Here is a 24,352-nt window from a genome sequence, read left to right as displayed (position 1 = left end):
AATGTGTGTAAGGTAATAATTACTATATTGAGTGGAAGGAGAGAACTGAAGGACAGTGAAACATTACTGGTTCAATACATTTTTAAAAAGCTGGTGAATGTATAGGGCACCTGGGTGGCTCAGGCAGTTAAGCATCCGACTTCACCTCAGGTCATGGTCTCATGGTTTGTGGGTTCGAGCCCTGCGTCGGGCTCTGTGCTGACAGCTCAGAGCCTGGAGCCTGCTTCAGATTCTGTGTGTCTCCATCTCTCAGCCCCTCCCCTGCTCATGCTCTGTGTCTCTGTGTCTCTCAATAATAAATAAACGCTAAAAAAGATTTTTAAAAATCTGGTGAACATAGAACATTACAGGCCAATATTCCTGATGAACATAGATGTAAAAATCCTCAACAAAATACTAGCAAAATGAATTCAACAATACATTAAAAAGATCATACACCATGATCAAGTAGGACTTACTCCAGGGCTGCAGGGATCTTCAACATCTGCAAATTAGTCAGTGTGATACACCACATTAATAAAACAAAGGATAAAAATAATATGATCATCTCAATGCAGAATAAACATTTGGAAAATTCAACATTCATTTATGATAAAAACTCTCAACAAAGTGAGTATAGAGGGAATGTAACCTCAACATAATAAAGGCCATATATGACAAGCTTACAGCTAAAAATCATAGTCAGTGGTAAAAAGCTGAAAGTTCTTTCCTCTAAGTCACGAACCCATCAATTATGTCCACTTCTGCCACTTTTATTCAATATAGCATTGGAAGCTGTGGCCAGAGCACTTAGTCAAGATAAAGAAATAAAAGGCATCCAAATTGGAAAGGAAAAAGTTAAAACTATCTCTGTTTACAGAAGACATATTATACATGGAAAACCCTAAAAAAATCCATCAAAAAAACTGTTGGAACTAATTAACAAATTCAGTAAACTTGCAAGATACAAAATCAATACACAAAAATCTGTTGCATTTCTAAAAACCAATAATGATGCTGAGGAATTTGAGCAGCCACATGCAAAAGAATAAAACTAGACCTCTATCTTGTGTCATACATAAAAATGAACTCAAAATGGATTAGAGACTTAAACATAAGACCTGAAACTATGTAATTCCTAAAAGAAAACATTGGCAATAAGCTCCTTGATATTGACCTTGGTAATGACATTTTGAATTAGACACCAAAAGAAAAAGCAACAAAAGCAAAAATCAACAAGTGGGACTACATAAAACTAAAGATTTTCTGCACAGCAAAAGAAACCATCAACAACAAAATGAACAGACAACCTACTGAACAGGATGTTCAGTTTGCAATGTTTGCAAATCATACAACAGATAAGGGGCTAATATCCAAAATATATAAAGAACTCATACAGGTCCATAATGAAAAAGCAAACAATGAAATTAAAAAAATGGGCAGGAGATCTGAATAGACATTTTTCCAAAGAAAACATACGGATGGCCAACAAGTACATGAAAAGATTCTCTGCATTATTAATCATCAGGGAATTGCAAATCAAAACTACACAGAGATATTACCTCACACCTGTTAGGGTGGCCATTATCAAAAAGACTAGAAAGAAAAGTGTCAGTGAGGATGAAGAAAAGGGAACCCTCATGCACTGTTGGTGAGAATGTGAATTGGTGCAGCCACTGTGGAAAACAGTATGCACATTCCTCAAAATAGTAAAAATAACATGTCTCTGGAGGCAAGGGAAACAAAAGCAAAAATGAACTACTGGGATCTCATCAAAATAAAAACCTTCTGCACAGTGAAGGAAACAATCAGCAAAACTAAAAGGCAACCGACAGAATGGGAGAAGATATTTGCAAATGACATATCAGATAAAGGGTTAGTATCCAAAATCTATAAAGAATTTATCAAACTCAACACCCAAAAAACAAGTAATCCAGTGAAGAAATGGGCAAAAGACATGAATAGACACTTCTCCAAAGAAGACATCCAGATGGCCAACCGACACATGAAAAACTGCTCAACACCACTCATCATCAGGGAAATACAAATCAAAACCACAATGAGATACCACCTCACACCTGTCAGAATGGCTAACATTAACAACTCAGGCAACAACAGATGTTGGTGAGGATGCGGAGAAAGAGGATCTCTTTTGCGTTGTCGGTGGGAATGCAAGCTGGTACAGCCACTCTGGAAAACAGCATGGAGGTTCCTCAAAAAACTAAAAATAGAATTACCCTACAACTCAGCAATTGCACTACTAGGCATTTATCCAAGGGATACAGGTGTGCTGTTTCGAAGGGACACATGCACCCCCATGTTTATAGCAGCGCTATCAACAATAGCCAAAGTATGGAAAGAGCCCAAATGTCCATCGATGGATGAATGGATAAAGATATATATATATATATATATATATATATATATATATACACACACACACACACACACACACACATATACATATAATGGAGTATTACTCGGCAATCAAAAAGAATGAAATCTTGCTATTTGCAACTACGTGGATGGAACTGGAGGGTATGATGCTAAGTGAAATTAGTCAGTCAGAGAAAGACAAAAATCATATGACTTCACTCATATGAGGACTTTAACAGACAAAACAGATGAACATAAGGGAAGGGAAAAATAATATAAAAACAGGGAGGGGTACAAAACAGAAGAGATTCATATATATGGAGAACAAACTCAGGGTTACGGGAGGGGTTGTGGGAGGGGAGATGGGTTAAATGGGTAAGGGGCACTAAGGAATCTACTCCTGAAATCATTGTTGCACTATATGCTACCTAATTTGGATGTAAGTTAAAAAAAAATAAAAAATAAAATAAGTTAAAAAAAAAAGAAAAAAAAAGTAAAAATAGAACTACCATATGATCCAGCAGTCTCACTTTATGGGTATTTATCTTAAGAAAACAAAAACATTAATTTCAAAATATATATGCACTCCCATTTTCAGAGCAGCATTATTTATAGTAGCCATGATATGCAAACAACCTCAGTGTCCATCAGTGGATGAATGGGTAAAGAAACTGTGGTTATATATGTGTGTATGTATGTATATATATAATAAAATATTATTCAGTCACACACAAAAAAGAATGAAACCTTGCCATCTCCAACAATATGGATGGACCCCAAGGCCAGTATGCTAAGTGAAATAAGTCAGATATAATCCCTCTTACATGTGGAATCAAAAACAAGCAAACCAAGCTAATAGATACAGAGGATGGGTTGGTGATTGCCATAGGTATGTAGCAGGAAATAGGAGAAATGGGTGAGCTATTTCTGTGTTTTATTTTTTTAGTTTAAATAAATTGAGGAGGAAAAAAGTAAAGACTTCCCTAAACCTGCTCTCCTTAGAATCTCCTCTGGAGTCCTGGTTTCTGACACAAAACCTCTCCAGAGCTAAGCTCATTTGCTAGGTGGTGATGATGGACAACTTCTTAGGCCAGTCAACATTCAGACCCCCTGTGATGATTTCTCTCCTACATCTTCTGCCATAGTGTTTAAACTGGCATCCCTCAGCTGGGAGGCTTCTGACCCCAGAACGCTTCTTCAGCCTGTCTGAGGAATATTGTGCTACAATTTTATGAGGTAAATTAGTACCCTCGTCTGATGTACTTTGGGCTCTTAGTTTGTCACGTTATTGAAAAAGCTGGTTAAAGGAGGGAATCCTGAAAAAAATAGTTTTACTATGACACTTGTTTTGAAAAGTGTGACTTTGTTTTAACATGATTGATATATTTGGAAAAATAAAAAAAAATCTAATGAACATAAGGCTAGAGAATGTAGGTCTTGGAGTTGGAGCAGGGAGAGAGTGGAGTATTTGTTGCCTAACTTTATATAAGCAGATTCCGCATTCTATTCAGTGTTGGCCAGGACATATTAGTTAAGATGGGAGCAAAACCTTTAAACTGGTAATAAAATGAAGTTAGTAGTAAGTACCATGTTATGTCAGATTTTTAACTAGGGAAGCCAGCTGGCTATGTGTAGGAGGACTGGAAAATCATCTTTCTGGACAAACATGACTTGGGATAAGGTTTGTAGTAGGATTGATCACTTATCAGCAAAACTAAATGGATTAAAAATATTTGCAGTATGGTTGAAGGGTCTGTAGGTCAAGTGATTACTCCCAACATAGAGCCATATCCTACTCAAGGCCATATCTCTTACTCAAGGACTTTGCTTCTGCAATTATGTTATCTTTTGCCTGCATCATTAATTTTTTTCTTTCTTTACTAAGCATTTCCATCAACTTATAAACATGCAAAAATGTCTCACATCTTTAAAAAATCAGACCTCAAGTGCCCCTCCAGCTACTATCTCATGATTCTGTTCCTCCTTTAGCAAAACTTCTGGAAAGAGGTATCTGTCATTATTTCCTTCTTTCCCTTAAGCCACTCCAGTTAGGCTTCTGTCCTTATTATTCCATCGGTCAGGTTTTTTTAATTCCAAACAAAATGTTCATTTTTCTGATGTCAGTGATCAATTATTAGTTCCCATTATTTCAATCTTCTAGAAACATTAGGCACAATTAGAGACACCTCTGACTGCTTCTGTCCATTTCAGACTTTTCTACCCTAGCTTTTCACAATCTTCACCTGGATGTTTAGGAAGCATATCGAATTTAACATGATCAGAACATTAAGTCTTGATTTCTACCATCAAACTTCCCTTCTCCTCCTTTAGTATTCCTTATCTCACAAAAGGGCATCATTGTTCAACTATTTGCTAAGGCCAAATATCTAAGATTATTTTTTATTACATACTTCTGTTCACATTCTACATCTAATCCAGTGATCTTTCAGAGTATTTCCAGATTCTGATCCCCTTTCCCCACTGCTTCAGCCACTTTGCCCCCGCCATCATTACATAGTCTTCAACCTGGCCTGCTTTCCATCTTGCCTCCCCACAGTCAAGTCTTTACAAACCAGCCACGGTGACCTTTTAAAAACACAAATCAGGGGGCACCTGGGTGGCTCAGTTGGTTTGGCATTTGACTTCAGCTCAGGTCATGATCTCGTGGTTCACGAGTTCAAGCCCTGCACTGGGGTCTGTACTGACTGCTTAGAGCCTGGAGCCTGCTCCAGATTCTGTGTCTCCCTCTCTCTCTGCCCCTTGCCCACTCACTCTCTCTTTCTCTCTCTTTCTCTCTCTCTCTCTCTCTCTCTCTCTCTCTCAAAAATAAATAAACAGTAAAAATTAAAACACACACACACACACACACACAAATCAGGTCCTGTTTCTTTTATACCCAACAAGAATAAAAGCCAAATTCCTTAGCTGGGCCTATAAGAATTTATGCATCTTGGCCCCTAGGTATTCCTCCAGTCTCTTCTCCAAGCCCATCTCCCTCCTCACTGTAGTACAGACACATGGTTTTCTTGTCTTCCACAAACACACCAAGGTCATTCTCACATGCTGGTTTTTTTTTTCTCCCTGGAACACTCTTCAAAGAACTTCACATGGCTCACCCCTTATCCCTTTCATGTCTGCTCAAATGTCACATCTTAGAGGGCCTTCTCTGCTCCCTTTATCTGCAAAACCATCTTTCTGCCAACTTTGATTTCTTTACCCTGTTATATCTTTCATAATAGAATGTATTACTATATGACACTATTATTACTATCTTACATTTTTTATTAGTTTATTATCTGTCTCTCTAACTAGAATATAAATGCTATGAAGGCAGAAACTTCTCTTGTTCACCCAGAACCCAGAATCTGGTTGGAACATAGACTCTTCTGCATTCATTCATTTATTTCAGTCAGTATGCTTCATTACCCTCATGTTATAATTAATAAGGTCATTCAGAGCCAGCATATGCCAGGAGATAAGAGATTAAAGTATGCATATTCAGTCTTATTCCTGAATCTTTTTGGTCAGTCCATTTCCTTGCAACACACAGTCATTATGTGTGCTCACTGGAACCGATCAATTCTTATAACTCAGGTGATAATCATACCTTTTCTAGAACTCTTTGACTTAAAATTTTCAGTGTTCACATATATATAAATATATACAAATGTACACTTTAAATAAAACTGCATAGTTAGAAGAAACAAGACAGGGATATATATCTATAACTTAGTATTTATTGAGCACTTAGTATGTGCCAGGCCTTATTATAAGCATTTTACCTGTAATTGCTTATTTAATCTTCCCTAAAACCCATGAGGTCCTGTTATCCCTATTTTACTACTGAGAAAACTGAGGCCATATAAGAAATTTGCCAAGGCAATAAGATCTAGATTATAACCCCTTGTGTTCATGAACGTTGTGACATACACACCTAGAGCTTCCATCCAGGATACACGGTAATCAGTTTTCAAGGACAAGTAAATCCACTAAAAATGTATGGATTGGGTCCTTTTGAGCTGCACTTCTCTCTTTGACACCCTGCCACCTTCACCCCTCCCATTTCTCGACCCCTTGTGTGGGACTCCCAAGGCTCTGTCTCTCCATAATGGATCCTTCCTCAATTCAACTTTTCTTACCTTTTCCTTATGTAGTGAACCTGACTCTTCTTTGACCTCCCCAACTGAAACATCAGTGAGACCTCTACTCCACTGCCTCTGCATTGTTTTCATGTTGTCCTTTACCACTGTCAGTATGACCTTGTGCAACTTGCTTAACTTTGGGGGGGGATATATCCCCAATTTTGAAAGAAAGGGAGTAGGTAAGATAAACCTGTAAAGCACCACGATTTTAAGGGTTTTAATTTTTTTTTAATTTTGATAATATATCAAACTTACAGAAAAGCTGTAATAATAATACAGAGAAATCTGAACTGCTAATTCTCATTACCTCAAACTGCCAAATGTTAACATTTTACTACGTTTGCTTTATACCTATCTATCCACTTAGCTATACATTTGTAAAAATTTTTTGAAGTTGTAGACAGGATGCCCCTTTACTCCTAAATACTTCTGTGTGTATTTTCTTAAAAAAAAGTTCTGTCACATACCACAACATAATTATAAATGCTAAGAAAATAACACAGATACAAAACTATTATGTATTCTATAGTCACTTTAAGGGTCTTTTTATTTTAAGACAAATGATTAAAAGTAGGTTGTGCATTATAATGTTATTCTAACAGGCATGACTTTGAATCCTCCCGACCTCTCAGCCAGACCCTGATAGCATTCCTCTTTTTTGTGGATTTGTTCTCATAATGGTACTTCCTATATCTGTCTGGATTCTTGGTTACAAGCCACTCAAACTATCTTAGTCTATCTTAAATAAAATATAGGAGTTAAAAGGGGAATATAGGAAATATATTAAGATTCATAGAATCAATGAAAGACCAGAGAACCAAAATGTAAAAATATGCAGGAAACAAGGATAGCTGCCTACCCAGAACTTTAATTGTCAGGAGAGGGAGGCCATAGTGGGAAGTTGGTCAGACCAATACCTAACTCCCAAGACTATGTGAAGTAGCAGAGAAGTCAACTTCCTATAAGGTAAGTAGGTGCTCCTGAGGAGAAATTGAGGAATGGTGTGCTTATACATTCATTCAAGAAGAAAAATATAAAGCTCATATTAAGTTGAACATAAGAATATTTTCTACTTAGACTTGCAAAAAACTGACACTGTATCCAAATATGGTCATAACTAAAATCTACCCCCAAATTATGAGTGCATATGCTCACAACAATATTTATTTCAAAAGAAGGGTCCATTTGCTGAGAAAGGAAATTTACTTCAGAAAAGAGGTTGTTTTGCAGATAGCTTTAATATGTAAGAGCAGCATTCCTGCCCTTACCTACACCTCTAGCATCAAGAAAAGTGAAATAGACTCACATAAGATTTATTACAGTTGAGTTTAAATGTACAAGTGAAACATCTGACCCAGTCAGCAGTGATGTCCATTAGTTGTTTTATGTAATATTTCAAGAGAGTAATACCTGGAACACTAAATAAATAAATTGAAAAGATCTCACAAAACCATGAATTCTAAAGAACCTGACCAATCTCGTATGACCTCTTTGAACCAAAAGATCACGTATAAAAAAATTAATGGGACAAAGAAAAGAACTTGACAAAGAAATTGGAAAAGAAGGGAAATTACTACATGTAACCACAACTGGGGACAGATTGTATCACAGGATTATTAGAATTTGGAGGAAAACATTATTATTTTTAAATTGAATTGGATTATTTATTACAGTTCTAAAAAGTATTGAACATGAGGAAGATTCCTAGCAAATATTAGATTATACCAGGAAATAATGTATATGAGAGGAGCATCTCAGAGATAAATCTCTATATAAACATTACAAATATTAAATTTTTCTTCTTGTAGCTCCAATCTGATAAGAATTGCTCTTATATTTTATAAATAGCAAGTAATTCTGCTTTCTTACCTTTGAAGATAGGAGCAATGTTTTTCAGAACTGACAACAGTGACCTTTTATGAGTTTAGTCAAGTTGGTGACCACTGTGAGGGAATTTGAATACCAGAACAGAAGAACTCTCCTGTGGGCAAGTGTGGCTTTCTATTTAGTTGTAGAATTTCAGCTAATTAACTCCTGCCACCCCTGCTTTCACCTTTCTTATTCAAAATCTTATTTAGCTCCCCTGGGAAGCCTCCCTGAATGCTCTAAATGGAGTTTTTCTACCCATGCCCTAGGGGTTTCTGGATATAAATGTATCATGGTGGTTTGGGTTTTTTGGTTTTTGTTTTTTTGTTTTTGTCTTACATGATAAAACATTATGGTATCTATTTTCTTCAATAAAGTATAATTTCTTTGAAGTCAAATACTGTATATATGCACACACACACACACACACACACACACACACACACTGGAATAACAGGCTCCATCTTCACATATAGTCTAGGATATCTTTAAACTGTAATCGAAATGCATGTGTTTTTCCCCCCTTCCTTGTCCTTCCCACACTGGAAAAGCCCAAAATGCCTCACAGGCCATAGTAACTATGTAATCCTGTCTAAGCTTCTCCTGCTTTAAAATAATCATGGTCCACAAGGATCCAAGACATCAAACAGATTTACTTCCTGCCATTCCTTGGATATTAGCGATATAAATTGCATCCCCACTGCTTGTGTCCTGGGTGTGTGGAAAATGCAATCCAGTATGAAAACCTGGGCATAGTTTTACAACACCCTGCAGAAGCAAGTCCAGTTTCCTGAGTACCGGGCAAAGAAGGGGGAGAGAATTGAAACTGGTGTCAGGCATCTTGGAAAATGAGAGGGCTTCTAAACGAGAATGGGACAAGTTCATTAAAACAAAACCACTTGAAGCCACAGGGCTCGGAGCACTGTGGCATGAACATATATCTGAATAGAAAATCCAGGTGGTCTCCAAAGTTTTTGTCTTTGATTTCTGTTTTTATGCCCTAAAGGAATGTAAAGGCTTTTATAATGCTCAGACCAAATAAAGCACCTTTGCCACTATTGTACTTCAACTTTATGTTGAAAAAAGAATGCAGTGAATGTATCCTGCTTATTTGCTAACAAACACAACTAGAAGACAACTGGAAGACAAAGTCATTTTCTTCTTTAATGCTATTAGATGTTTTTAGAAGTGTGAATAATTGGAAATTTTTAACACAGAAAGTAGTCTATGAATTTTTGGTAGTAATTATGGTGTGAAGGTCTGACCTTTTCAGCATTCTTATATGCTCTGCCTTGAGTTCCTTGAAGGTTAATGCTGTACATCCCTGGTCTCATAAAGCATTGCTGGAAGATTTGAGGGCAGAATTGTGCATGGGTATTTCTCATTCTCATGAGTTGAAAGGCTTTGAATGAGTTTCTCTTCTGATGCTGGTCTCAATTGACCATATCTACTGGCAGGAGAAAACAAAATCTGTATGTTATTCAGATGCTGAGACAGACCCTAGAAGAGGGAGAGACAGCCTCTTGGGATCGATTCTTCTCCTTTCTGCATGCTTGTTCTGAGGTACTGGGAACCATGTCTGGGGTCCACCCTTTCAGTATCTTATTCCTGCCTCCTGCCCAGTAGGCATATGTGAGAAAACTGGTGGTCTGGAAACATTTGGAGAAAATCTTTGTGTCTACTCAGTGAGCTGAACTGTTTTATGCCATTCCAACATTAAAGCAAGACTAAGTTTGTATTTTGTGTTTGTAAATGTAATAACTCTGTAAATCCAAAGCTGGAAATACTCCTAGGATTTAGACCACAAAACTGGACATATGCGTCTAATTAAGCTGAAATTCTACTCACAATTTATGTCTGGAATTTATTTCTTTTTTAGAATGAGTAGGGGGAAATTTTGATTAAGATTTTGAATCCTCACTAAGGCAAATCTTGGATCAAATGTTTAGAAAATAAATGATCTTATGTGTAATTCTGCACATAAAAATCGTTACAGGAAAAAAGTTCTTATGGGAGGGAGTATGAAAAAATTCAAGATGTATAATTTTTCCCCACGCTCAAGTTTAAAGCTGCATAAATAAGTTTGATTGTAAAGAATACTAAAGATTAGATCCTTCCTTTATTGATTTAACTTCAAAATTAGGTGGGATGGAGTACAGCTAACATTTCACATGAATTTGGTGCTTAGCCTTGTAGTTTTTTGAGGAGTCAATTCAATATTACAGATCATGGAGGCAGATTAGTTTAAGTAAGTCCATGCTGACCTAATAGTCAAGCCTTTTGAGGTGCACCTGTAACTGGTTCCTGTATTCCTTGTTGTGGTCATATTCTATTCAGCTGGGAAGGAGCTGTGTCTGAATGTAGTGAGGATTTTATTTTTCTTTTAATGTGCCTTGCAAGATAGAGTGCTTCAGCTACCAAATATGTACCCACTGAATTGCTTTGAGGTTTGTTCTTTATGTACTATATGGAATTGTGAGGAAAGGAGTCTCTATTGACTTGAGCTGGCAAAACCAATATTTTAATGCAAATAGAGCACTCACCTGGGAAATTGGCAAATTTGGACTACAGCCCTTTACCCCAACCGTGTTTTCTTTCTTCTCTCTGCCTCACTATAAATTAACAAATAATTGACATCCGCTTAACAGCTTGCTGCCTTTTTAGTTGAAAGCAGTGTGTGGCCATATTTAGGTTACATATTGAAAATGGAGGAATCGTTTAGTTGGGATTTTTTTCCCCTTAAATGGAGAAGATCTGAGAGAGGTCTTTACATCTGTAACCATAAGATAATTAAACCTCGAAGTTGTCACATAAAACATTTTCTCAAATTGCCTTTGCAAGACTGCAGGTATATTTTAACAAATGTTTAATTGTAAGCAACAACAATGACAAACAACCACTATGTGTTTTGCGTTGTTTTGTATTTTATGTTGCTCAGGGAAAAAAAAAAGGACATTAAAAATACCTTTTTAGAAAACATGATGGATCTATACCAGGAGGATAAAATTACAGAACTTGAAACATATGGGCTTCTTAAACTCCTTCTCCTTAACTCACTCATCACTCAGGAAGCTGCCTCAATCACAATCTAAAATTGACCATTTCAGGAAAAGCAAACCTCAGCTTTCTCCAGAGGGTCCAATCTGGGTTGTGGTGACTATTTTATTACCAGTAATTTTAAATCTTCTTGGAAACATTACCTTTCTAATTTACTGTAAATTTTGACGGATCTGTGAAACCACACTTGAGATGTTGGTAAACAAGACAGATGTGTAGTGTATGGATTGAGAGGGAAACAAGCAGTACTAAATAAAACTAACAAAACCTGTAGTGCAAACCTGGAAATCATCTGGCTTCAAGTTGCCTCATGAATTGCAATCCAGCAGAAAATCAGTCAATAGGGTTTGTTTGGTTTGTTTGTTTGTTTGTTTTTTTGGTTTTTGGTTTTTCAGTTTTTTTGTTTTTTTTGTTTTTTTTTTTTTGGTTTGTTTTATATTTACCTGTGGATCTTTCAACAAGTTATTACAGGATCTAATGCCACTGGAAAGTCATAAACAGTGACATTTCAAGAGAAGATAGGATCTCCTCATACTTACCTCTCAGACATGCAGGGGCCCAATGGACCCTTCAGAGGGACCAAGTAGGTAAAGTGAAAGCATTTGTTAAAGTATTTTTCTTCTTAAGTAAGGATCTGTCTCATGATCTTCTCTAAGAAGTTGTAACATTGCTGATTCTCTAGAGCATTTCTGACTTTACTTATAAAACAAAGAATATTCCATACCAGGACCATTCTTGGCAGTTAAACACAAAACAAAACAAAATCAAGTCTCATTACTGTGACCTGGAAGGGCCAGTTGAGTTTCCCTGTGATTGGTTTTATAATAGAAAGTCTAGTTTTAAAAAAGCTCAAGGGGCACCTGGGTGGCTCAGTCGGTTAAGCAGCCGACTTCAGCTCAGGTCATGATCTTGCGGTCTGTGAGTTCGAGCCTCGCGTCGGGCTCTGTGCTGACAGCTCAGATCCTGGAGCCTGTTTCAGATTCTGTGTCTCCCTCTCTCTCTGACCCTCCCCCGTTCATGCTCTGTCTCAAAGATAAATAAATGTTTAAAAAAAAATTAAAAAGCTCAAAAATCTCAACAGGTATTTGTTAACTATTTATGGAGGGTCACTTCAATAAGCTTGGAAAATATGGTACTTTATTTTACAGTATGGCAGCCATTATCCCTGATACTTTTTTCCACATAGGAGAATAACACCAGAAGATGTTTTATTATAATAGAAGAAAAACAAAAACAAACCAAAAGGAGATGGATCCTTCTTGACTATAAAACTTTAACAGAGGAGGTTTTAAAATATCCCATTTCAATATATAGTTACCAACTAGTTATAGAGACTTCTGTTTAAAAGTGGTGAACTGAACATGTGAGCTTAATCCCTTTCCAACCCTCTCAGTAAATCAAGAGTCAAGATATATGAACCCACAAGGACAAAGAAAAAGAGACAAGAACCAATCTACATGTCCTAATAGCTGAACAACAGAAATTCCAAGAGAGAATAGAGACCAGGAAATGTAGAAAATCATTAAATGATTCAAGTTAATTTCCTGTAAGTGAAAGTCATGAGTTTCCAGAAAGAATGAGCTCGCACAGTATCTTGAACATAGATGAAAATAGCACCATACCAAGGCATATCACTGTAAAATTTCAGAAGGTGGTGGAGAAAGGGAAGAGTCAAATGAATTCCAGAGAGAATGATGACCGTGACAACAACATATGTCACATAAGAAACAGGAATCAGACTGGCTTCAGACCTCTGAAACCAACACCGGATGGTAGAAGATAAGAAAGCAATACTTACAAAATTCTGAGGAAGAATGATTTCTGGTTTAGGGTTCTATATCCACAAAACTATCAATTAAGTGTAGAATAAATTCATTCAATAACAGATACGTTTCTCAAAAATTTACCTTGCAAAAATTATTGAAGTAATGGAATTATGTGCTCTACAAAATGAGTAAATAAAACACAATAAACACATGAAATCCAGATAAGCAATCGAACATAAGAAGTGGGCAAATACAGTCTTCCTAAAAAGGAAGAAATATGCTCCCAGGATAAGAGCAATATAGCAGGTCTGGACAGCAACCAGTGCAAACGAGCTGGTCAGAAGGCTCTGAGAGATTTATTCAGACAGTTACACTGACCCAATACCTAATGAATCTGAATATATTGAGATTTTTTTCAACTGGAGGAGAGTTTAGATATGTTAGTGTAAGTGTTTAGAAACTTAAGCAATGAAAAAAATATATCATCAGGAAAAATAAATGTCAACAACAAAAATAACAAAAATTATGTGTGAAAAATATAAAAGTAATTATACTACGTAGTTTAACTGTACATAGCATTTACATAGTCAAAACAATGTAAGCACTGGGTATCAATCTAGCCAAATTATGACTTTTCTTTACTGGGTTGAAGGGGGATGGAACGTTTACAAACATGTGTAAAGGACATGAGAAGTAAAGCTTCCTTGAAAGGAGTAAGTCAGTAAATCAAGCCAAAAATGGAAAAAAGCTGGAGTGGTGTGTTATGCTAATTATTTAAAGATATGAAGATAAATACCAAAAGAATAAGCTAAAAGATTTAAAGTGTTCTGGAGAGTTGGAATTTGGGGAAGGGGTTTGGCTGGAGGACTTATTGTTTGTCCTAGCATAGAGCTATCTACTTGCCTTTAAACCATGTGTCTGTACAACTTTGAAATATTAATTAAAAGAACTTGCCAACAATTTTGGTAATGGCAAATTCGTGACAAAACCGTTCCAAACTTGCTTTAAAATCTACATGCTTTTCCTTAGATTACAGATTTCAGTAGTTTTAATAATACATTTATCAATACTAATGTTACTTGATTAATAATAAAATTATGCCCCTTTTGGGGGGAAAATATTTTTTATATAATTATAACTAGAATTGCTAATAGATGATCATCTAGACTTATTATTAAAACCTAGAAATAATAGCATTATTATATGAAAATAAATGCTATAAATCACCACAGTCTGAAGCCAAAAATACAAATCTGTTCATTCACGTTTTAGATAGAAGTATAATTAGATATATCATATCTTGAAGATTTAGAGTTCAAGAATTCTAATTTCTTCTTTACAAAGGAGGCTACATGTATGTTGAATAAACAATGAGTGTGAAAAACAACTAAAATTTATTGGGCACTGATAAAGGCTGTAATAAAACATTGTATTATTTATTACGTATATAACTTTTGATTTTCGTTCTTATAAATGAGAAATTAAAACTTTAAATAGCGCAGGACATCCAACTTTACCCTACTAATCAGTGGCTATGCTAAGATACAGATGTTCTTTCAGAGGATAGGAGTCTCTGTGAGCACTGAGAAGTCTAAGCTCGTTCATTACCACCTTCTCCTTGAGGCTTGCTCCTTATTTGTCAGTTAAGTGTAACAATATTATTTTGAACACAACCCCTTTAGGTAATATGGTCATAGTCTTGCCTATCTAAATAAAAACTTCCACCAAATTAATATAATCCTTATGTAATACAATATAATTCATTTATATTATCATTCCTCTAAAATATTCTAAGCCCTTCTAATATGGCTTTTTATACCAACATGAATCACATGACCTAGATAGACACAGTTTCATCTAAATCTGCTATCTGGTTTTTGTTACAGTGTTTAACCCTGGGAATGAAACCTTTAAAAGCTAAGTCTGAGGAATTGATAGGAGTTTATCAATATAATGAAAGTGGGATTTAACCAAATCCAGTGATACGTCTTTGTCCACTCAACTTGATTATTCCTATATTTTGACTCATTCATCAAACACAACATCTACTGAATGCTTTCAATGTGAAAAATGCTATTCTAAGTACTAGCAATGGTGTAATTGATAAGTTTCATTACTTAGAGAAGAGTGAAGTAATTATTTATTGAATACCCTCTGTGTGCAAGGCACAGCATATATATTTTATCTGATATAATCTGTATGAACAGCTGTAATGTAGGTGTTATATCTGAGTTTTAAACATAAGAAAACTTTTAATCCAAGATGTTAATTTGCCTAAAGTCACAGAGCTAGTAAGAAGGATTTGTGTGTAATTATGTCTGATATGCATTTTACTTATTGAATACCTACTCAGTGCTAGGTTTTATATTAAAAAGCTAAAGATACAATAATGTGAATATGTTAACACTACTTAACTATACATTTAAAATGGTTAACATGGTAAAAAATGTATCAAATTATATATTTATATATGTGCAGTATACTTTTATACTAATTATACTTCGATAAAGCTGTTTTTAAAAAACTAAATATAAAAAGGTTAAATATATTTTTAAAAGTCCCTATATTTTAGTTTGGTTCATATGTCTTATAGATGAATATTTTAGGAACTATTTTGAAAATAATTAGATTATTTTAAAGGTAACATAAAAACATCAGGGTTGCAAAATGATGATAATTTTGTCTCTTCATTGTGGTCTCTTACTTTGCAAATAAATAACAACACTGAGATTTTGGTGATTACTCACCAAAAGATCATAAGAATCTAGGAGATAGTATTGATTTATAAAGATGATACAGAAATTCTTGAAAAGAAGTAGGCCATTAGGAATTGAAAGAATGAAAACAAAGAAGAGGATGGATGTTTTCTAACTGAGGATAAAATAATCTCTCTAGAGTGAATGACATCACTTAGGTAAGATTACTCAAATGATTAAAGATTTGAGAAATACCCCATTGAGAAAAAGCTAAACCATCTGAGATAGCTTAGTGTAAAAAAATGGATCCTCTGAGATTATATATTAGTGAATAGTTTTTGGGGTTTAGAAAGGGTTATCATTTAGAGGAATTTTCACCTTAATGAAGTCTGGACATAAAGAATTACCTGATGATATAGCAAAGGGAGTTTTTGCAAAATGTGATGGAGGTTATTAAAAACTGAATTAACTTACCAAGCAATGTTGCAGGGTGTCTTCAAGGGAGACTGTTGTTACCAACCTACTTTTTCAGCCATCTGGAATGGCTTCTATGTGATACTATAGAATACCATGTGATGGGAAATAAATCAGGGTTCTCCTTAAGTACCCTCCCAGCTTTCTAATTTAAGGCTCAATATGAACTTTCACTGTGCTTCCTTTCTCAGAACTCTGCTACTGAGGACTCGAGCGGTATTGTGTAAGGTACCAGATTTAGATGAGGCTGCCAGCACTCCTCTGGGCCTTTCTGGTTCATGGTGCAGTCCATGGACAGCAGCAGCAGCATCACTTGGGAGCATATTAGGTCTGCAGGATGGCAGGCCCCCTGCAGACCACTTAAGTCAGAATCTGTCCTTTAAAAAGATCTCCAGGTGCATAGGTGCACTGAGGTTTGAGGAGCAGTGGTCCAGGCCATTGTCTCTATCCCTAGAATAAACTCTTTGCCTTTTTCCAGAGCAGATCTCTTTCCAAATTGTTGCAAAAGATAATATGGAAGGAATAAAAACATTCTTCTTCCACTCAAATGGTTATAGTGGTGGATATACATTGATTTTTATTGTCAAGTTTTTGTTTTATTGGGGAAGTTATTCTCCAGGGAATCAAAAAAGGAGACTCAAGGTTGTCTTACTCAAAGGCATTAAAAAAAAATCACTTGGCCATCAGGCTTTCCATAATAAAAAGGGACAATTTAACATTGTAAAGAAAACTGAGGTTTGGTATAATGGTTTCTATTTCATAGAAAACTAAAAGTACTGTTTGTCTCTCTGTTTCTGTCCTAACCTCTCTCTTCTCTCTCTCTCTCTCTCTCTCTCTCTCTCTCTCTCTCTCTCTCTCTCTCTCTATCCTTCCCTCCCTCCCTCGCTCCCTCCCTCAATAACCTCTCTCATTGTAAGTTTCTTGTCCCTGTTTGCACAGATGTGTGTTTGTACAACCAAAAAGCCTTGGAAATTTTGCTGTTTTAACTTCAGCATCCTGACTTTATTTGAATCAAGATGGAAAGCAAGCTCTTTGGTTTTGAAGACCAGTAGAAATTAAATTCAAGAAGTAAAGCTTTGTAAAATATGGTGCAAATCAACCGCAAACATTTCAAAAGGCACCACTATTAAGACAACATGGAAGTGAGGAAAACAACTGAGTAACATTACAGACTAAAATCAAAGTCAGTTATGTTAAGGGGGTGTGGACTTTCACAATGATTCTCTGGATTTGAGCTTTTGTGAGAGGAAAACAAAAGATGCCTTGATTTTGTTTTTTTCAATCCGCCATCCCAAATTTATTATGAAAAATTATTTTAAGCATTGTACTTTGCAGCTCTTCTTTATATGATCTGTGTAAAATAAAATTACTTTAGGTGACAGTATACTCTGCTTTTTTTCTCTCTCTTGTCTCAGTGCCCTTGTAAAGAGAGAAGTTTGGGTTGAAGGAAAATGAAATAATTGATGGTAAGCATTGTTCTAAAGACAGCAAGTAATACAGTTTAAAATATGGAACATTTTCCCTAAACTAATTTAGAAAATGATTACCACTAGAATGGCCAAGTTAACTCAAACTCATTTAGGCCAATTTGTTTTCTCTGAATGAAGCATGAACTCTCTAGAAGGGGAAGCCCATGTGATTTTTAAAGTGTTTAAATTTTTCATTTAAATAGCAAAGTCTTTAAGCATTTCTGTTTCTACAAGTGACCTTTCTTTTTTCAGTTTATAAACTAACAGATAAGAAATACCTCCCATATGATGCTATACATTTGTCTTGTGTTTCCGCAGTAATTAGTGAGGTTTGTGGATGAATTATGCCATTTAACATCTGTTATTAACTATAACCACATTTATTGCCTCATAACAATATCATTACAAAGGAAAGCTGTGCAGATGAGAAGCAGTTCTTTGTAAACCCTAATAAGTGTACAATGTGTGTGTAAATATTTACTTTTCCATAATTCTCTCACTGTTTAATTGTGACTCTGCATTCAGCCATTTTAATTAGGTTGAATTTCCAGCCCTTTAGCATTTAGATATTTAAGTTTAATGCTTTGTTGATGAAATTTTCTTGCTTTTAATCTACCCTACATGTTAAAGAAGCCCAGTCTGTGCAACATCAGAGCTTTAAACAGGAATTAGGTGAAAAGAAGGCTAATGATGCAATCAGAATATATTCTGGGGGTACTGTGGCTACTGTAGATTTCAGTGACCTGCCAAAGTATTTCTTTAAAATTATTACACCACTTGTCAAAATGGGAAAATAGATGAAACTAACATTAGTATTTTTATGAGGATCTTGAGCCACATTTCTTACCTTCCTTGTGTCTTTAGGTAACAAAGGAACCGCTTAGGGATGCCTGGGTGGCTCAGTCAGTTAAGCATTTGACTCTTGATTTTGGCTCAGGTCATGATCTCACAATTCATGAGATCGTGTGCCGTGTTGGGCTCTGTACCATCAGCGAGGGGCTTACTTGGAATTCTCTCTTCCCCCCCTCCCACCCGCTCTTCCCCTGCTTGTACTCTTGCATTCTCTCTCTCTCTTTCTCTCTCAAAAATAAATAAATTAATTAAAAAAAAAAGAAACAGCTTAATTAGGGGAGGAGGTGGGGAGCCTTAGTCACCTGGCTATGATGAACACAGAAGCAAGTTATGGGATGAAAGAGACCCTCATCTTTGAACACTGGTAGTGCCTATTAGAGGAAGAGATGCTCAGTTGTGTGTGTGATTCCCTACTTCAGTACCCAAGGAGTACCCTCTGGGTTTGTGGTACATACAGACGTGCACAGAGAATATCTGCTCTAGTGTTTAGATGCTGTACTTCTTAGGAGTGGAAATATGAGTGGTTTGAAGCATCTTGAATTATTGTCTGGTGGTGGTGGTGAGATGGTGGAGAGGGTTAGGAGGCCAGGATGGACCAATGCAGAATGGAAAAATCTGATTCAGAGCAGGACATGTGTTCACATCCTTCCTGACAACAGTAGCTGAGCCCTCTACCAGGTACCTGTGAAGACAACAACAGCAATAGCAATGAGAGCTAACACATAAACTGCTTATGATGTATGTGCCAAGCACTCTTCTTAGGCACTCTACGTGTATTTGCTCTCTTGATCTCCATGACACGAGATGAGTTTTATCATCATTAGTATCTGTGTCATCATTATAACCATCCTCACCATTTTTCAGATGAGGAAAGGGGCCCAGAAAGATTGACTTGCCCAAGGTTACAAGCCAGTAAGTGGTAGAGCCAAGATTCAAGCCTGGAGTGTCTGGCTCCAGAGTCTGTGCTAATAAACACTGCTCTCTACTACTCCCTTGTGACTCTGTCAATAACCCATAATCCTTATTGAGTCATTGCCATGTGCCACACCCTGTGCTAAGACTTTTTCATACACTGTCTTGTTAGGTCCTCGTTAAAAAAAGGTATGGTTTTGTTCATTTTCCAGGTATGAAGACTATAATGAGTCAGCAGGGCAACCAGTTTTTGGACTGTGGCCTGAGTTCACCTACAGCTTGGCTTTGATTGCTATAAGACTTAGTCTTCAAACCTTTCTTTGGAGAATGTGTTCCCACTCTGGGAAGCTAGTGCAGCAGTAGGAACAGGAAAGGAAGAACTGGAGTCAAAGTGTCCCGGGCACACAGTGGATGTAACACTGGTATCACAGGCTTAGGGAGCCACAGGACAGGGCCTGGAAACATAGATGTTCTGTCTACAGTGTCCAAAGGAGCAATGTGGACAACTGATCAGGGGAGGATAATGGAATCTCCCAAGTACTTCCAAAGGACCAAAGAAACTTGAAGAAGAACCAGATTATGCTGATTACAATGATAAGAGTTTGGATCCAGTAATTAAAATTTGTTTTCAGTTGTTTTTATAGTTAGTAACCATGTGTCTTGATGTGTAACCTTTCAAATTCTGGGAAAACATGACAGTTACAGTGTTGGATCACTGTAGAGATTACCACCCTTACCCCACCCCCTAATTCTTATACAGTGAAAACCAGATATAGTAGTTAGTAATGGGCCCAGGGAAGGAAAAGAGGAGGTAGCCAGGAAACTGGAGTGAAACTAAGCACTATAAAGTAAGAGTAGAGAATAATCCAGTTGACCTTTTCCCAGACCCTTGAAGCAAGAGCGAATAGCTGAAGTTATGAACAAAACCACTTCTGTGATCAAAACTGCTGCAGCTCTTGGGCTCTTGCAACTCTTCAACAAGCAAGAATGAAAGGATTTATTCTGTTGTTGGAGAGTCTGAGCTCTTTGAATCAAGACGCAAGAGGGTATTTGACACAAACAGAAGAGCATATTCTGGATGGGTAGAAGAGGAAGGAGGGTGCTGAAAAGGTCATTGCAAAGCAGTGATTGCCAGGATGGCAAGAATGGGCTTTCAATGGAAACAAGAATTTGGGAGTAGTCTCCAAGCTTAGTTCATTGATCTATTGAATCCTTCACAATGTAACAGGAGCTAGACTACTAGATGCTATCTGGGTCTGGAGCTCAAGTCTGGATCATTGTAAAAAGTGTCATGAGTCCTTAGGGGGCCTTTGGATACTCTCTCTTTTAGGGGGAAGGTGCAAAAAGGACCTACAGCAATTCTGTCTAGATCTTGACAACCATTTGGATAATGGAGCAAAGGAAGGAGGAAAAAAGGTCAGAAATAATTGCACATGTATGTACTTAAAAGAAAATTCAGAAGAGAGAGCTTATGTTGGCAAAGAGATATCATGTTCTGATTTGTATATGGTAGATTTAAGTCTCAAGTTGTGTGGTTTCTCTTCCCAGCCTATCTATGTGGAATTTTCCATTCAGTCTGATGTCATCATGTTGATGTTCTGGTTGTAAGCATCAGGGAACAAGATTGCCGTCACCTGGCCCAACCAAATGTTGATTACCAGAAAGAAGTACTGTTCAGTCTGATGCCTGACTTCAGACAGTAGCCTCCTAGCTGCAGTATCTTTAAGGGCTTCTTTTGTGAATCATTAAAATTCAAGGCCAGTCCATAAAATTAGCTTCTATTACCACATCAAAGTTGTAGTTTCATTAAGTTGGAAGGCCTGAAATCTGTCTCCTGCCAAAATCTCAGTTCTTAAGAGAAAATTTCAAACCTTCCAATTTCTCATCATGTGTACCATTCATCCAGATCCTCAGAGATCATTAATATCAACTTCATGACCTCATATCCTCTCCTAAACAAATATTGTCTTAACAGGTCTTTTTGACCATCACTGGTACTAATGTTTAAATTTATAGAACTCTATTAAAATATTAGGTTGATTCTTATACATTATCTCTGGACCCACATAACATCACCTAGCAGAAGGAATCTACAAGAGTGGTGAGTAATGTCCCAGTTTTAAAAATAAGAATCCTGAAGTTCAATTTGAGACCCAATGGCCCTGAAAGACCACTTGTAGGTGGCATAGCCAAGACTGAAATTGGTTTTCTGATCCCTAGGCTGATGATTTTTTTTTTCACTTTTCCACTTTTGGACCCAACTCCAAAGCACAAGAACCATTGAAACTATAAAGACAAAGGCAATCTTGTATCTCTCTGCAAGAAGACACTCAGTTCCCAAATTAACCCAGATATAATGTAGGAAGACTTCCACTCATCCTAGAGGTGAGGAAGTTTTTACACTTCACCTGAAGAGATTGAAAAACACTAGACTTCACTAACAGCTCTTCATAACTTCTACACAAATCATGTGAGCCTGTGTCTAAGAATACTTGTATCTAACTGTCACACTTGATTTCCTCCTCTCATGAGTAGAGAGGCTTTCTTTTGTAATCCTCAAATCACTTTGCTTCCCATTCTTAGAAGTCATGAGCAGGGCAGTTATAACCCCATGACATAACTTATGGTTGAGAACCACAGGGCAGCAATGTGGTACTTCCCATGGTCTAATGAATGCTATTCTTGGGTCTGGGAATGTCATTGACCTGACAATCTCCTTTAAGAATAGCTGACAATCTTAATTTCACCTCCTTCTTCTTGCTTAGTTATGGCAATCTGATGCAACAACAAATTCTAGGGATCTGCAAGTAAGATGATTTTTATAAAGATGAGTTGTTCTTGATAATTCTTGCAATCAGTTACATTAAATGAGACCTAGGTTAGATTCCCTATTCCTAATGTATCGACACCCTGAGTACTCCTAATAGTGAAACCAGAAAAATGAATGATCCTGTGAATGGTCCTTCTTTACCAGTAGGCAAGACTATAAAAAATAAATAAGTTTTGGGGCGCCTGGGTGGCGCAGTCGGTTGAGCGTCCGACTTCAGCCAGGTCACGATCTCGCGGTCCGTGAGTTCGAGCCCCGCGTCGGGCTCTGGGCTGATGGCTCGGAGCCTGGAGCCTATTTCCGATTCTGTGTCTCCCTCTCTCTCTGCCCCTCCCCCGTTCATGCTCTGTCTCTCTCTGTCCAAAAATAAAAAAAAAAAAAAAAAAAAAAAAAACGTTGAAAAATAAATAAGTTTTTCCCAATAGTTCATTTTTTGTTCCTCTGGAGATCAATGTCTACTTACATTTACTTACCTAAGGAGATCAAGGCTAGAAATTTTCTAGAGGCAAGTCATATAGTTTCATTTAGAAACATCTGAGAAAAGCTTGAACATTTGACATATTGAAGGCAAGCTCAGAGGCTACTGAGAAATTTTATCCTGACTGAACAATATAATGGGAAAACTATTGGCTTTGACAGACTCATTGCTAAAATGTATTCCAAAGCTGAAAATGTGGGCATATCATTCTCCCTCTAAGAACTTTCCATATCTTTATCTCATCTATAGGGTAAAACTTAAACTCCATAACATCATTTTAATAACCTGGGCTCTACCTACCTGTCATGTGCATCTCCTATGATAGCCTTTCCCCAACCTCCTATACATAACCATTTCTAATTCTCTGAATACCCTAAATTTCATAGGCTTCTCTGTATGTTCTTGTGCTGTGCCTTCTGCTTGGAATGACCCTCTTTTCACCTCGGCCAACTGGAAAACACCTATTTTTGCTCAGTTCCCCTGCCTTTTCCAGGATTTCTGTCCTATGCTCCCAGGTATATTGTATACAACTCTACTCTTATCAGCACCATCATCATCATCATTCTGTATTGGATTTATCTCTTTCCTGGCTGTCTGCATAACAGAATGCAATCTCCCTAAGCAGATATGATGTGAGAGAATAAATGATTGCATTCTGTTCTCTAAATGCTCTACTCTCTCCATATATATTATATATATTTACTCTACATATAATAGACTCAAAGGTGAGAGAGTGTAAGTAACAAATGAGTCTCATGTGCATTTTTCCTTAAGTAAAAGATTTTGTGTCTTCAGTAAATCTTTTCTCTTTGAAGTGGGCATTAACTTGAAACATAGATTGAACCCAAAGCTGGTCACCTAACTTCTGATTATGCTTCTGAATAGTCTCTATTCCTCCCTATCCATGCCAAATCTTCCCCAGAGTTAGGACAGTTGAAACTGTTTTTACAACCTCAGAGCGTCAATCAGAACCAGCTAAGACTTCATGAACTCCCCCAAATAACCAAAAAATACAGGTAAGAGCATGTTTATAGACACGTGGATCCTAAATACACTTTAAAAATAATTTTTTTTCTTTGTTTCTTTCTCTCTTGCATTTTTGGCATTGGTCCAAACTCCTTTTTAAAATACTTGATCTGTTAAGTCCTCAAATAATGCTAAAACTTGTCTTGCTTCAATCTGTTGCAGTTTCCTTTTTCATGACATTATAAGAATCAACCACATTTTCAAGAGTCCAGAATGTTGCAGCTGAAGAAGCACTTTCATATTTGAAGAAAGCATAATCAAAATTCTTTCCCCATATGCTACCTTTTCAACAGGGCTATTTTTTCACCCTTAGAAATTTATAGTATCAGAATTCCTCAAAGAAGTTAAAGAGTTGAAAATTAAACCCAGAATGATCTTATAACTACTTTCCAGAGGGATTGCCTTTTGTCCAAATTCCACTCTACGGTCCCT

This window comes from Neofelis nebulosa, chromosome 12 (assembly GCF_028018385.1).
Source record: "Neofelis nebulosa isolate mNeoNeb1 chromosome 12, mNeoNeb1.pri, whole genome shotgun sequence".
Classification (NCBI taxonomy): domain Eukaryota; kingdom Metazoa; phylum Chordata; class Mammalia; order Carnivora; family Felidae; genus Neofelis; species Neofelis nebulosa.
Note: the sequence above shows the minus strand (reverse complement) of the source record.